Below are 16,014 nucleotides of genomic sequence, written 5' to 3' on the forward strand. Positions count from 1 at the left end.
ACCTTTTCAGATAATTTGGGCATTCTTTGCTATTACTCTAAAACTTGACAAGTAGTAGCTTTTAAGTTTGTTGCGATGTGGAATCTGAAGTAATATCAATAAACTTTTTACTCTGTTAAAATAAAATCCACTTGCTTCTCTTGCATTTTGAATGGATTATTTACCTACACACCATTTTGTAGTGTTATCCACTGGGTCATTTTGAAGATGTTGGCTCACTGAGACTTGCAGGTCTTCCAAATGTTAACACACTTAGTATAAAATTAAAGTTTGCTAATACCACCACCGATAACATCAGAAAAATCTGTAAGTATTTAGAAGTGTCAGGCTCACAGTATAGAGAATACCAATTTTTCAAAATTCTTTTCTCCCGAAAGCTCAAATTTTATCATTGGCAATAAATCCTGTCAATCATTTTTCTTAAAGTAACAGGCTCACTTTGTTCATTATTGTGAAAACATCTGCCAAACACCCGAGCCTGAATGACCACAATTATCAGTCATTCTTTCATGTAAACATGGGGTTCAATAAAAAGTGACTAGTCTGGCTCAACTCAGTCACAGGCGGCCTTCCCTGAGATGGTCACACACTTTGTTCTGTGGAAGAGCTTTGTACATATTCTCCATTTTGAAACAGAGACTATATTCAATCAAAAGATAAGGCTGAGATTTAATAAAGTATATAATTTTTACTTTTATCAAGGATATTCTTGAATAAAACTGACATTGTTTTACTATGAATATGATGCTGAGGAAAACATGATTACTATGGCAGAGGGATGCCACTGCTGTGATGTATGCTAAGGGGCTAGAGGTCCACAGACCACACTTTGGGAACCACTGAGGGGAATAAATATTTCCAATACACTCTCGTCTCTCTTCCTTTTAATTTTGTATGCTTATAAATGGTTTCAGCATCTGCAAAAAGATTGCTACATTTAACCTTCATATTAAGACAAAGTATTAAGAAACCCTAAAAACAATTATTTCTTATTTTTCTCATTACTCCATGTTCATATAACTTCTATGGAAGTGTTCATTTGCTTACTTGTAAAGTAAGCTTTCAATCAATTAAGCAAACATGAATGACCAAGAAAACCCTGTAAAAGAGCAATGTAGGAGGGGTACAGGCTATACCGTAGAGTAGGACACATTATGTCTGTAACTAAAAGTTGTGTTGGCACATGTATAGAGTCACAAACCAGTGGAACTTTCCTAATTGACTAAAAATACACAAACAATAAAAACTATACACAAACACATTTAAACACAACTTAAAAAAAAACCCTTTGCATGGAACAAAACACCCTGAGATAAATCAGATGACAAATACTTGTAATTTAACACAGACAATGGCTAATACCCCAACTACATAAAGAGTTCTTCAAAATCAAGAGGAAAAAGCCACTAACCAAATAAAAAAATGGACAAAGAATGAGCAAGTACCAGAAGAAATTACTCATAGGAAATATATTTCATACATCAGATTGGCAAAAATCCAAGTTAGGCAACATATTTATTGTCAAGACTATAGGGAAACAGGCAAAATTGTGGGAATGCAAAATCAAACAACCCTCAAAGGCAGGAATTTGACAAAGTCTAGAAAAAGTATGTATGCATATATGCTTTGACCCAGCAATCCTACTTTTAGAAATCTAACCTATCAATACAGCCGTCAAAAAAAGATGAGGAAAAGGCCTATGTACCAAAAACAATTTGAACCTGAATTTAATTAAGTCTTTAGCCCAAACTTCAAATTGATGGGAAATAGAGGAAATAGAGAGAGGAACAAGTTAAATGACACCATGAGGAAGCATATCCAGGAATTCTACAGGGCAACTGACCCAACCAGCTAAAGGCAAAACACCGGACATGTAGTAAATGGCAATTATTAAGATACAGGTTTGGTGATTAATAAGTTAAAGAAGAAAATGTGTTATGTTTATTTAAACCTTACTAAGATTAAAATTAAGTGGCGGCTTTTAAAAAGAACTATTAATTCATTCAACAGATTGTTTCCCTTTTTTAAGGTCATTATCTGGAAGGTCTAGGGCTAAGTACTGCAAGTACAAAGATAATAAGGCATTAAGTGCTGACTGCAAGGAAACATCAGGTAAATAAGTATGTATGTACAATTACAATACATGTTAGGAGCTATTATGGAGATAACCAAAATAGGAATGCCTAACTTTCCCTGCAAGGGAATGAATCAAAAAAGCCTTCCAGATGGGATAATTCTTTAGGAAGGAATAGACATGTGTCAGGCTACCTGGAAAAAAATAGATGGATCTTTGTGGGTACAATATCCCAGGCAAAAGGAATAGAAAATGCAAAGGCACGACACTTTGGGTACTTATATGTTCTTCTGTATGACCCCCTGAACCTCTCTCAGGGAGTAAGCTTAGAGACACAGGCAAGAATTGTATCATAAATACATAGTGAAGAGCTTCATATAAACAACGGGTAATATTAAAAAGGATTAGACTTGTCCTTTAAGGAAATTTCTGTATCATTTAGAAAATGGACTGAAGTAGGGGAGGCTGGAGGAAATAGAACATGTTAGGTGGCCATTCTAATTTCTAGGAAAGAGAAGATTTGCGTTAACTAAGCAGTATGGGTTTAGAAAAGGAATTATGTTAAGAGCTATTTAGGAGACAAGAGTTGAGTAATTGGGTACAACGAAAAGGAATTATGTTAAGAGCTATTTAGGAGACAGAGTTGAGTGATTGGGTACAACGGTAAAGTAGTGAGAGAAGTCTAGAATGCCTCAAAGAATTCTGAATTTGGATGACCTAGATGGATAAATAATGGGGATACCAACTGATATAAAGGGAATCAAGACAATGAGGCAGCCTGGATTTAGATTATTCTAATAATCCAGGGATATCTATTTATTAGGCAGATATACAGAAGGAATGGGTTTCAGGGAGATGAAATTGCCGGTAGGAGTCAATTTTTCATTATTTTTATCTCAATTAAACACCCAATTTTCCAATCATGCCTAACAGTCTAACATTTAATAACCATTTCATGCTAGGTTATCTTATCACCTGTTCACCAAGTGCCCCTAATGTGTATTCCATTTCCACCATCACTACTCCATTTTACATCATTTTATCCCCAGCTATGGTGGCAGTGGGGTGAGGGGTGGGGGTTGGGGAAGGACAGTGGAAACAAGAAGGTAAAGTAGGTTTTCAACATTCTGATCCTTCTGTAGCTTTCCAATGCTTGTTTTCCATGTGTTACTGACTGGTGAACTACACTGATCTGCTAACTCCCGGACACTCCTTTGCACATTTCTGCACCTTTGTTCCTTTGTCCTTGAACCTCCACGTGGAATCCCACAGCCCTTCTTCCTATCTGCTATAATGTTGCTGACTCATCTCATAAGGCCCAACTCAGCTCATCCTACATGCTCTATGCTGAGGATTCAAACCCTCATTCAAACCCACAGCGAGTTGTCCCTTCTGGGTTCTCACTTGTATGACACCTGGTCCTACCTTTACATGTCTTTATCTTTTCTTTCACTATTTTGATTATAAAATAAGTGTTCCATCTTAATAATTAATCCAAATCAGGTTCTCAATGTTGATTGGCCACATAATATTTCTGTGTATCTGAGCCTATTTAGTGACATTAAGTAACTATTTTTGTACAATAACCACTTTAAAAATTGTTTATTGGCATCCTGGACTCATGCTCGTCCTAAAATGCGTGTGCGCGTGCACACACAAACACACACACACACACACAGGTTTTGAATTTCTGTTTTGGCAACAAATTCTGAGATTGTAGACGCTGATGGAAAGAAAGAGTTGTAATTATGTTACAATTAAAATCTGTGAAAGTAATTATCTAATAATCAAAAAGACTTTCCTTAATTTGTCATTTTCCTGATACCTCCTCCCATTTTCCAGATTAACTTGCTTGCAAACTAAGATCAGATGCTATTCATGCACCTTACTGTTCTTTATCATTGTATTTTAACTGATATTTTAACTAAGGATAGACTCTACTTAAAGCTTCAACATGAGTATACTAAATCCAGTTTTCTAGTTAATCCAAAATAAATAAATCATTCATGTGATCTAAGTATTAATAATTTTTAAGCATGGAAGGGACATTTAATGGGAATGAGAGCATTGCACTAGGCATTCTGAGTTAAAAACACACACTCAAATCAAACAACCAATCAGTGTGCACTACCAGAATTTTTCACTGGTAAACAGCTTATGTAAGAGCTCTTTTAAGACTACACAAAATATAAAAGCTACCTAAGGGAACTTAAACGAGTAGGTGAATAATCAAAAAGTTATTTTGATACCTCAAAAAATAATAAATGGAATGATATGTAATTGAATGCTACAGGTAAACCAACATAATGAAAAGGGTACCCAAAATTCTTTTCCCTTCTCAAATACTGAAAGACTTTGAGCAGTTTCTGGGGCATCAGTTTTCTTACTTGAAAAATGAAAGAGATGATCTCTAAGGGCCTTTTTGTATTAGTATTCTCTGGTTCTGTGTTGTGAGAGATTCTAAATGCTGATAGAAAGATTTCAGAAGAAAAGTAGCCAAAATGCTGGAAGATTGCCTTCTCATTCTTTTTACTAGTTTAAAATAAATGCTTTTAAAATAACCATTTTACTTAGTCTGTTAATAAGTTGGTAAACTTAAGATTTTGAGTTTTTGGTAAATGTTATAAAACTAAGATAAGAAAATAGTCCATATTATATTATGTAATTTACATAATTCTTATAAAAGATTGACTAATTTTAAATATATCTAAGATTTTTTCAATGTTCTACACTCCATACTTTGTATAAATGATCCAATTAAGAAAACATACCACACTTCAAAAAAATAAAAATAAAGAAATTTAAATCAATTTCTTGTAAGGATCCATGTTGCTTAATTTTCTTCTATCTATAGTCCTCAGCCCCAAAATAAATCAAGGGATTCTGATAAGATATTTTATGTAAATGATGAGAGTGGTCTTAAAAGATTAAAATCTTTTACATCTATTATTATAAAATGATTTTTCAAAGTCCTCACAAAATAACGTGTGGACTTGTTCTCAGGTATTTCTAGTAAACGATATATTGTATAATTTTAACTTCAGCATTAAGGATTACTAGGCCTGTACCTATATAAGTGAGTTTTAATTTTCCATAACTTATTTTTAGGGAGTTCATATAACATTAACAGGTCTTCAAATACAGCTGTTTCTTCATTAGGATGCAATCTCTAAAAAACACACTCTTCTCTTCTAAAAGAAGAGTCACATGATCACCGGTACGCCAAACACGTACCCAACTTCATCAGAGCTGTGGGCCAGCTGCTGGGCCGAAGGCGCCCCGCACGGGTGGCTGGCGGCGGGCGCGGGCTGCCGTCCGGAGGGCCTGGCTTTCCCTCCACGCGGGCTGCTTTCGCTCCCTCCAAGGACGGCAGTTGGTTCCAGAAAGAAGCCCCAATGACACCGTGGCTGAAGCTGCAGATCCTCCCCGGGAGTTTTCATGGCTAGCCCTTCCAGACCTAATTTCACCTTCTACAGCAAAGAATCTTCGTTTCACTAGTTGCACCCCAAACTATCTTTTCTGTGAGTATTACAGTGGGAACAACTCTATTTTTTCTGCACAATTACATGAGTGGTACCAAGACTTAAGGATTAAGTTCACATGACAATGTACATTTCCAAATCAATAAAATTATTCCAGTGATTGTTTTTAGAGGATTTAAAGACTAATCAAATCATGATTCTGTTAAGATTAAGAGAACTTACCAAAGTCACTCTTACCCATAATTCAAATAAAATTATTTTTAATAACAGTTTGAATAGACATATGTGATCATTTAATCAGCAGAATTTAATTGGCAAATATTTTTAAACGTTTTTAATGTACCAGATTTCTGCATTTCTGATGGCCAATAATTTTTAAATTATTGCTATTATTATTCTTTTATTAATACTACTGATTGGTTTCTTAGAGGAAAACATGAAAGTATCAAATTAGAATGCTATATGGAAAAGACCCCAGATTAACTTTACTGATAAGCATTGAAGTAACATTTATTCCTATAGTGGCAAAACACAAAATACACGCCCCTAAGTCTTGAACGGCAATATTCTAGAATGCCGTAAGGCAACGGGGTCCTTCACAAAAGGTGACAACCTGTTTTCCCCAGAAAATATGTGTTTCTTTTTTCTGATTTAGAATACAAGATGATACTGTTTTTCTTATCAGAAATAAAAAATAAATGCAAGTGCTTCAAAAATACACACTTCCACAGAGTCAGAGAAAGGTAATACATTATAATGGTAACAGTGTAGCTTCCAAGCATCAGGTAAATATTTAAGCTTCAAATTATTCCTTTATAAACGGATGACATCTCAACTTCGTAAGACTTGTTATGAGGAGTAAATGAGATAAGATATGAAGAGAAAACCTAGTACTGTGTCAAGAATGCAGTGGGCACAAAATAAAAAGTAGACCTGTATTCAAATTTTAGAGAGAATTTCTGGCAAGATTTGTTAATTTCCCTCCATTCTGGATTATTTTTTCCTACGGCCTTCATTAAGAAAAGAATTAAATTATTGTTAGCATTATATTCCCCCACATACCCTCTTGTGTCTTTTCCTTAACTCTGCGTAGTTTTTTTTCTGATTACAAAAGTAGTATTTATTCAAGGTAGAAAGTAAAGTACAAAATAAGAAAAATTCTTTACAATTTCAGTTTATGAAAATAACCACTCTTAACATGGTAGTTTTTATCCTTCCAATATACTTTTTGTAAGCATATATGTATACACATAAAAGCAAATTTACTAGAGATCATAATTCTATACAATTTTGTAATTTCCTTTTTCCCATAATTTACCCCAAAACACAAATTTTAATAACTTCACAATAACATATTATGCTTTTAATTATGAATTTAGGTGACAAGTTTTTAACAGTCCCCTCTAGTGCCCTTACCAAGTGACACTCTTCAAAGATATCTGTGATCCATAATGATCTAATCATTTTTAAAAAACCATTGAATTCCTGTAGTTGATTGATCACATTTATATTTAAATTTATTAAATTAATCACCCTATTACAATGAATTAACTAAAATTCTTAGGGAAATTTGGAAGAAAAAAAAAGAGGTAACTTTTTCAATTACAGTCATTCTGCTATATAACACAAAATATGTGCTTCCAAGAAAGTCACTGCACCACACAAAATCATGCACTGAAACCCAGAGGGCTTATGAGAAAAATGAGGTTAAGGACAACATGGAAAAAAACTCCATCAGTCTTACATTAAAAAAAAAAAGTAACCTAACAAAAAATGGTACCAGTTCTGCACATGTCAAACTGTTAAAAAATACATAAACATTACATTAAATATGACACGTTACCTTGAGAAAGACCTGGAGGTGGCTGGTGGAAGTGGGTGCTGGAAGGGCTGCAGCTTGTAAGTGATGAAGCAGTGTAGGGCAGGTGTCTGAGGTGTGTGCATGTTTAGGGTACTCCTAGGCCGCTCAGATCAGAGGGGTGCAGTTTTCTGAATTCACCTAGTGTTTCTCACAGATGAAACTGTGTTTAAACAGAGGCAAATTTCACCTTTCTTTATGCTCAAATTATTCCCTGACACATCAACTGGAACAAATGTGTGTAAGTGTTATAGCAGAACTGATGGCATGCTGCACTCTAACACTATACACTTAGGCATAGCTCTCACTAAGACAGACACTTAAGAAATGTATTATAATAATATACTAGACTCAAGATTCTCTTATTTTTCAAAAAGTTGATTTGATAAAGTTCACAGGCAAGATAAAGGGAATGAGAAAAGCTCAAATATGGAAAATCTGCTTTTAATTATGTCACATACTTCATTATAAGTAATACTCTATAAATAAGCATGTCTTCCTTATATCAAAGATTTAGCCATACTAAACAAAAGTAAAAATAAAACCAGACTTAATTTAGGCAACTTATAACTGCATTTGCTCTATTTGAAAACCAAGTCCACAGAAGAAGATAGAATTTTATCAAGAAAATGAGATGTTCTGCTACCATCAGAGTAAAAATATAGAGTGAAAATTTATATATATGTATGTATCTCAGGTACCAGATAATAATCATCAATTACTTCCTGGCATATAAATTATGTTTTTATGAACAATAAAGATGAATCAAGTTTGCAAATTTCAAAGTTATATCAAGTAAACCAACAAAATTTCTACCAGCCAGAAGGTATTTTATGTGTTTATACAAGTTACTCACAGATGCACTAGCAACTAGAAATGAAGAGCAGTAGAGCACTCCCTCCATGCTGGACAGAATAAAACCCAGTTATCTCAGCATTTATTCTGCTCTTACAGGCTGTTAGAAGAGGAAAACCAAATCTATTACCTCTCTTTATAATGACTTTTTCCAGCAACTTTCAGTCAAGACATCAACATGTATTTAGCTACATAAGAGTTTATGACTTATAAAAGGAAATGAAATAAAATCATCAGGACACTTGGATGAAATCTTTGGCAATAAAGTAATAGAAACACTGACATAGTTCATTTTTATTTATGAGACAGAAATGGAGGTAGAACATTGAATTTCTATATGCTTTCCTTTTATTTCTGGATATTGAGAATTTCCACCTAGGGTGAGGCAAAGCGAACACGGAAGAGAAGCAGCTGAGGGTGTGGTCATCATAGTTCTAAGCAAGCGACATTGCATACCTGATGCAGATGATCATTTTCAAGAATTAAAAATTAGGTTGAAAAAATTATTAAAAATACAGAGTCACAAGGACGACATCACTCTGCCTTGAAGGTATTTACTATTTACTATCCTTTTCCACACAGTAGCATATTTGGATGATTGAAATTTTATGTATACCTTCATAATTGTTAAAGATAAGCACAATCTATTAATATCTATAAAAAGCCAAAGGTTATGTTTTCCATTTTATCTCCCGTCATAATTATTTAGAAAATATCTTCCTGTCCAACCACAAAGTAAGCTCTCTAATACCTGAGTCATATTCTGTATACCTTTTAATTCTTCAAAAACTCTGAAATGTGATTATTAATGTAGTAACTGCAAATTAATGTATCTCCTAAAATAACCACCTTTTCCTATCCTCAGGTCCTAACAGGTAACATCTTTAGATTAATAAACAAGTTCAAATTACACATTTGATAAATCCCTGAAATTTACACAATAAATCTTATTTACCATACAGTATAAAAGTAGAGCAAAAAAACTGCAATCATCTCTTGAATTCAAAATTAAAGAGGAAAACGAATTTTCTTATTAAATATTAATAAACATGAGTTTTCAGAAAAACCCTGGAATGACTGAGGTAATAAAGTAATATGCTATACAGACAGCTACAATACCTGCATTCACTTCCAGACTGAATGTATCTATGGCCACCTACACACACACTATTCTTCTCTGGCAATCTACCCACAGCTACCATGGTTATCAAATCTATGAGCTTTTGTTTTTACCTCAATGCATCTCTAATTTGCCATCACACTTAGATTTGCTCTCTGCCCCATCCTTCACTTAAATTATTTGTTCTACTCTTATTTCAAAACAGTAATAGCTCTTCAAGTTTTTATGAAGTACACATTTATCATTTACACAAACAAAAGAGAATGAAGAGAAGTAGATGATAAAAGTAATTTCTAGTAATCCCATCACCCAGAAATAAATACTATTTATTTTGGTGTCCATCCTACACTATCTCTTTACCTTAAAAATGAAAATGAAAAGCCTCATGTGCTTAAAAAAAAACAACGCAGGTTTTTCCAACTTAATAACCTATTATGGACATCAGTTCACTTCAACGCATAGAACCACATCCTAAGAGATGCTCAGTGCTACAATGTGTACCACATAATTTGCTTAACTAATTCCCTCATTAACAGTAACTTCAGAGTGTTGAGCATTTTACTGGTAATACTTTAAAGGTGAGCGACAATTCAACTGGAAATTAACCCTATACTGAAATAAGGCTTAGTCAAGGAGGAAATACAGAAAAGAACAGAAAGATTACATGAGATAACGTGATCTTCCTCTTTGGGCCCTAATACACAGCACTCTCACTTCCCCTGAAGGCTCCATGGCCCAGCAGTGAGAACCAAAGGGTTTTGCTTCTTATGTAGGCATGGAGGCAAGAGGGATCTAGGGAGGTGGGCTGCCCATGGAGTCTTTTTGACAGAAGAAGTGATCCATACAATCAAATATGTAGGAGCCGGTTAGAAAAAAAATGGCATAAATTGTTAAGCTTTTTAAAAATCTTGTCATTGCTTCCAGTGTTCCAGAGATAATTGTGCTTAAATATGATAAAAAATGACCCATGATTTAGTCAATATTTTTATTCTTTGTGAAAATAAAATTATAACTAGAGTTAGGCAACCCTTTTTTCTCAGGCTGGACTCCAATCCTAAACTTACATCCAAGCTTCTCAAGTCTTCTATTAATCTGAAGATAGTAATTATCACTCATTAGTTAAGGGAAGGAATTACTGTATAGCATTTTTACATACTCAGATAAAAAGTGCTAAATAAGAAAAGTATGTTATGCTAGCTTTATCAGTCATGCAGTAACCGACAGGAAATATTCTCATACCTTGCTTTTGCTCTACTGCTGTTTTAGACCATGAAAATGCTTTTTTAAATTTCCTTTTTTTATGAGTCTCAAAGTCAAAAGCTGACTGCCCATTGCCATGGAGACAGTTCTATTTAAGGTAGTATATTAGTCCCTTCCTCACAGGAGAACAGAAAAGTGGTCAACAGAAAAGCATAATTCTCCATGGTTTAGAATTAAGTAATTACATATGCTTCTGGGGCAGCCAACGCATAAGAGAATTTGGGAGGGGGATGAGGCATGCAATTTAAACAGTCCATTATTTTTCCTGAGTAAGATCACCAGAGGTTAAATTTAGAACTAAGCTAGAGACAATGTGTGAAAAATTACCTCAAAATTAGATGCAAGCAAAAACAAAGTTATTTATATTCGCCATCCTAGATAGAACTGCGACTAACTGAAAATAGTCTTTCCTTTGCAAAGAGCAATCTTTTGTCCTTTTGATTTATCTAGAGCCCATGTACAATATACACTCCTTAGGTTTGTTGCATTTCGATTTTCAGGCTTCCTGGTATGACTTTCTGACATCCCATTTGTAACTGAAGAGTAAGCTACCAGTCTACAGGTGAAAAAGACTGCCCATAATTTACATGCATATTTACTCTTAGCTAACAGACTCAAAACAATTTTTTAAAAACCCAATGATATCAATCCTAAAACTGTCTTTAGGGTAAATATTATTTCTCCTTCTGTTTAAGGGAAAAAATATCCAAGATAAATCTTCTTCTCCATGAAAACTTAATACATCAACATTCCTTGAAATAAAAATAATCTAAGATGGTTAAGACCGATCAGTCTAACAATGTCAACACTAAAACACTTATTTTTATGTAAACAAGCAATCCCAAAAGATATTCTCACTTTATTTCAATCATAAATGAGGTCCAAGACCCAACTCTATTTTTTCCCTAAGACAAAGCTCAGAATCTAGCAACAATAAAATAAGGCATTATACTTTTCTTAGGGTAAGAGCATAGTGTATCTGAAGACCTCAGAAGACCTCAGATCTATAAATCAGAGGAATTTTCCTGATTCTTAGCTGGTACTGCCATTATTACATATAAAGGTTAGAGACATAGTATTAATTTAATTTGAAACAATTTATTAATTTAATCCTCCTTTTTACCATATTTCTCAAACAACTGAAAATGCATACTGAAAATAAAATGGATGCATACAATTCTGATTTGTAAAAGCATTTGGTTAATAATTCTAGACCAGCGGTTCCCAGTCCTTAGGAGTGCATCAGGATCACCTGGAGGCCTCGTTAACAGACGCAGGTCCCACCTGCAGAATTTCTGGTTCAGCTGACCTGGGGTGGGATGCAAAAATGTGCATTTCTGATAAACTCCTAGGTGACGGTGACACCTCTGGTTCTAGGACCACACTTCAAGAACTACTGTCCTAGAAACCACACAGACTTGTTTGTTTACAGAATTGCTATTCCCTGTTACTAAATCACTTCAATCTTTCACAAATGAACCATTTAAATTAAAAACAATAGCTTCAGTCGGGGGAACAGTCAATCCAAGCAATATGAAAAGGATGTTACTTCCTAAAGCTTGTTCTCCTATGGTTGGATAAGTGCTGTGAGATGCAATGACATCCAGGGAGATAAAACCCTGAGCAGCAGTGTATTGCGTGTGTCCCCTGTGAATTCAACTGGCTTTCAAAAGCAAGTATCTACCATAAATCTGTGAAGCAGAACTGAAGTGTCTGAATGTAAATTTTTCTTAGAAATAACCAACTATGCATTACATACGTTCCAGAGCAAGTATGTACCAAGTTTCTGTGAGTCCTATTTAACTTCCCACTGACTTACATCTTCATTTTAGAAATTACCTTGAATTGATTGACCTACAACTGGAAGCACAATACATTTTAGTTTTCAGGTGCTCTACAGCTCTGTCAAATAGTTAATTATCCATAAACACTAAATGGATTAAAATGACTATAAAGATAGAATGAAAGGAAATGGTCTTTTATAACAGAAATGTGCTCTCTACTCTTCCATGGTCATGAAATGCAAACCTGCCAGAGAAAAAGTGATGGACAAGTTAGGAGATCAAGAGTACAAATTACTTCATTTTTATGACATCAGAGTACCTTTTGTGAATGGTAATACAGTGGTTTATTAAAAACTAAAATTGCTAAAAGTGCACTGCCACAACAGGCTGCAATATCAGTGATACCCTAAATAATAGACGCACCACCTATTAGTACACTTGTGGCAGGATTCTTTCTTACTCAGTATTTTAAAAAATCCAATTGTTTCTATAAGTTTCTAAGTTAAATGGAGTTATCATTAAGTACTTATTATCAATCCTTCCAATTTGTCATTGTGACAGACATGTTCTCTGCAATAGTTTAATAAAGATTATTTGTAAAGAAAGAGAAAAACACATAGATGTCATATGCTTTTGTTTAAAAAATTTAACATCAGTTAAAAGTAAGATGTTTTCCTAATGGCTGCTTATACATCATGGGAACTTGTTTTTTAAGAACAAGTGCATCTCACATGATGTGGGGGGGGTCAGGGGGAAGACAGTGGAGTACAGAGAAGGCAAATAGTGACTGTGTGGCATCTTACTACACTTACAGACAGTGAGTGCAATGGGGTATGGGGGGACTCGTTAATATGGGTGAATGTGGTAACCACATTGTTTTTCATGTGAAACCTTCATAAAGTGTATATCAATAATACCTTAATGAAAAAAGAAAAAAAAACAAGTGCCTCAATCCTAAAATTTTTATGGACCCACAAAAGATCCCAAGTAGCCAAACCAACCTTGGGAAAGAACAAAGCTGGAGGCATCACTTGCCATGATTTCAAACTATTTCACAAAGTTATAGTAACAAAATAGTGTATTACTGACATAAAAATAGACACACAGATCAATGCAACAGAATAGAAAGTCCAGAAATAAACCCAAGCATATATGGTCAATCAATTTATGACAAAGGAGGCAAGAATGTACAATCAGGAAAGAACAGTATCTTCAATAAATGGTGTTGGGACAACTGGACTATTACCTTACACAATACACAAAAATTGATTCAAAATGGATTAAAGACTTGAATGTAAGACCAGAGACAATAAAACTTCTAGAAGAAAACATAGATGGTAAGCGATTTGACCTCACTCTTGGTGATATTTTCTTGGACCCGAGTCCAAAGGCAATGGCAACTAAAGCAAAAATAAGCAAGTGGGACGACATCAGCCTGGAAGGCTTCTGCACAGAGATGCCATTGACAAAACAAAAGGCAACCCTCCGAATGGGATAAGATATTTATAAGCCACATGTCTAATAAAGGGTTAATACCCAAGATACATAAAGAACAGTAACAAGTAACAAGTAACTTTGGTGACTGTAGTTTAATACTGTGTTGCAAAGGAAGTTATCTTAGGTGTTCTCATCACAAGAAAAAAATTTTGTAACTTTATATGGTGATAGTAACTAGACTTACTGTTGTGACCATTTTGCAATGTATACAAATGTGGAGTCTTTATGTTGTACACCTGAAACTAATTTAATGTTGTACATCCATTATACTAAAAAAGACCCCCAAGTATATCAGATTAGTGACTACTTCATAAGATAAAAGAGAATGAAATAAGAATGACAATCCATATCAGTGCTTGGTTATGTACTTTAATTTCCCCATATATAGTCATAACAATACACAATCATAATGAGTTGGTCAAAGAACTCCTTACCTGATCTAGTTTGAAGCACACATTATTAAAATGAATGGCTGTCAATCTCCATTGCAATACAAATTTTCAATCGGGTGCGAATCTTGTACTTCTGCATGGGCTGAGCCATTTTCCTGGTATCATTGGATCTCAACCAAGGAAAACATAACATACTGATGCTTTTACAAATGTGTGATCCTAACAAGTGGTGCCATTTTATATTCCCTGATTAAATGCTCAGTGTGAGAATTTAATTTTTTTTATTTAAAATTTTCAAGTTCATCTCCATAAAAAGTCTTCAAGAAAAATGGTTTTCCATTTTTAAATTACTGACAGCCATCACCTTATGGTCATCAGAGAAAAGGTTTGTTTATACTGAATCGCTATTCCCAACACACACATTTCCCAACTCCCACAACTCATGCAGATCTGTATTCACGTACTACCTTTGTCAGCTCTGGCATGTGTTCATTTCACTGAATATATGACACATTTCTTGAACACCAATGTGAATGTTGGTTGAGGAAGGGAGGGAATTATGACTTTAATGGAATAAGACAATGAGTTCGATACTTTAAAAGTATTTACTATAGAAAAACTACTATGCTTGCTGCACTGTCTATCTGCAGCCCTAAAGGGTATCTATGGAACTACGGTATGTTCATTTCACTTGAGATCTCAAAGACAGTATAAATAACAGCTCTGAGATTCTAACTGGGGACTCGTATCAGCCCAAAATACATTCACTCTTAGTGACTAGTTTTGCACTATGACATGTCAATCCAAACTATTCATACAAATTAGGCTTTGGAAAACTCTCAAAATGCAACTTTAATTAAAATGTAAGGCTCTGTCATACATAATGGCACTTCTACTAAAATCAAACAAGGTATGACGAAGTGTTACTTCGAAAGAGGTATAAAGCATTGTGTGTGCTAAAGGACCTGACAAATGTGTTTTTCAAGTATATTTAGTATGTACAGATTTTGTAAAGTTTTACTCTTGATCCATCTAAATTATATGGTATCTATCCAGGTACTAAATAGACAGGTTATTACAGTTAAATATTTTTATAAATGTAGTGTTTATTACATAGTTGGCTTTTAATTTTTCACACCAATGAATGTACAGCTAGAATAACACAGAAAATGTTTTAAAATATTTACTATTACTACCTATATTTCAATAATGAGCAAGCAAATTAAGAAAGGTCACCTAACCTAGGCCTGTGATGCCAAATTCTTTGCACAAAGGCAGAATTGAGCAGTTGTCATAGAGACAACTACCTGTAAATTATGTATTCTCTAGGTCTTTGGAGAAAAAAATCTGCCAAATCCTATATCAAGTGAGGGGCATATCTTGAAGATCTCTCTTCATAAGATCCAGATGTATGGTCCAATTCTTACGCACTGCTTAGGCAAGAACCCTGATATCCTCACTCTGTGTCTTTAACATTTGTTGAATGAGTAAATAAGGGAATGATATGAGTAGTTTGTAAATGTTAACAGCATTTACACTTCTTGCTGGCATAAGAACATGGAGGCCATGAAAGGGTAATAATGTAGAGATATAGGATAAACATAAAATGGCAATGCATATATTTTGACCAAAAAGAGAATTGTGTCTATATTCCTATTTATCTACATGTATTCTTCCCTCATTTTTAAAAGC

General features: G+C 34.4%; 1 protein-coding gene and 1 long non-coding RNA gene across 4 annotated transcripts in view; one reads left to right on the plus strand and one right to left on the minus strand.

Annotated features, from left to right (window-relative positions):
* SESN3 (sestrin 3) overlaps positions 1-16,014 on the minus strand; it is a 68,603-nt gene that overhangs the window by 41,431 nt on the left and 11,158 nt on the right. The window lies entirely within an intron of this gene.
* Positions 1-16,014, plus strand: part of LOC118919744 (uncharacterized) — a 34,539-nt gene that overhangs the window by 8,151 nt on the left and 10,374 nt on the right. Inside the window, exon 2 of the long non-coding RNA XR_005027643.2 lies at positions 2,030-2,112. This is a non-coding gene — a long non-coding RNA (uncharacterized LOC118919744). The remainder of the gene's footprint in view (positions 1-2,029; positions 2,113-16,014) is intronic.

The sequence above is a fragment of the Manis pentadactyla genome, chromosome 13 (assembly GCF_030020395.1).
Source record: "Manis pentadactyla isolate mManPen7 chromosome 13, mManPen7.hap1, whole genome shotgun sequence".
NCBI classification, from domain to species: Eukaryota; Metazoa; Chordata; class Mammalia; order Pholidota; family Manidae; genus Manis; species Manis pentadactyla.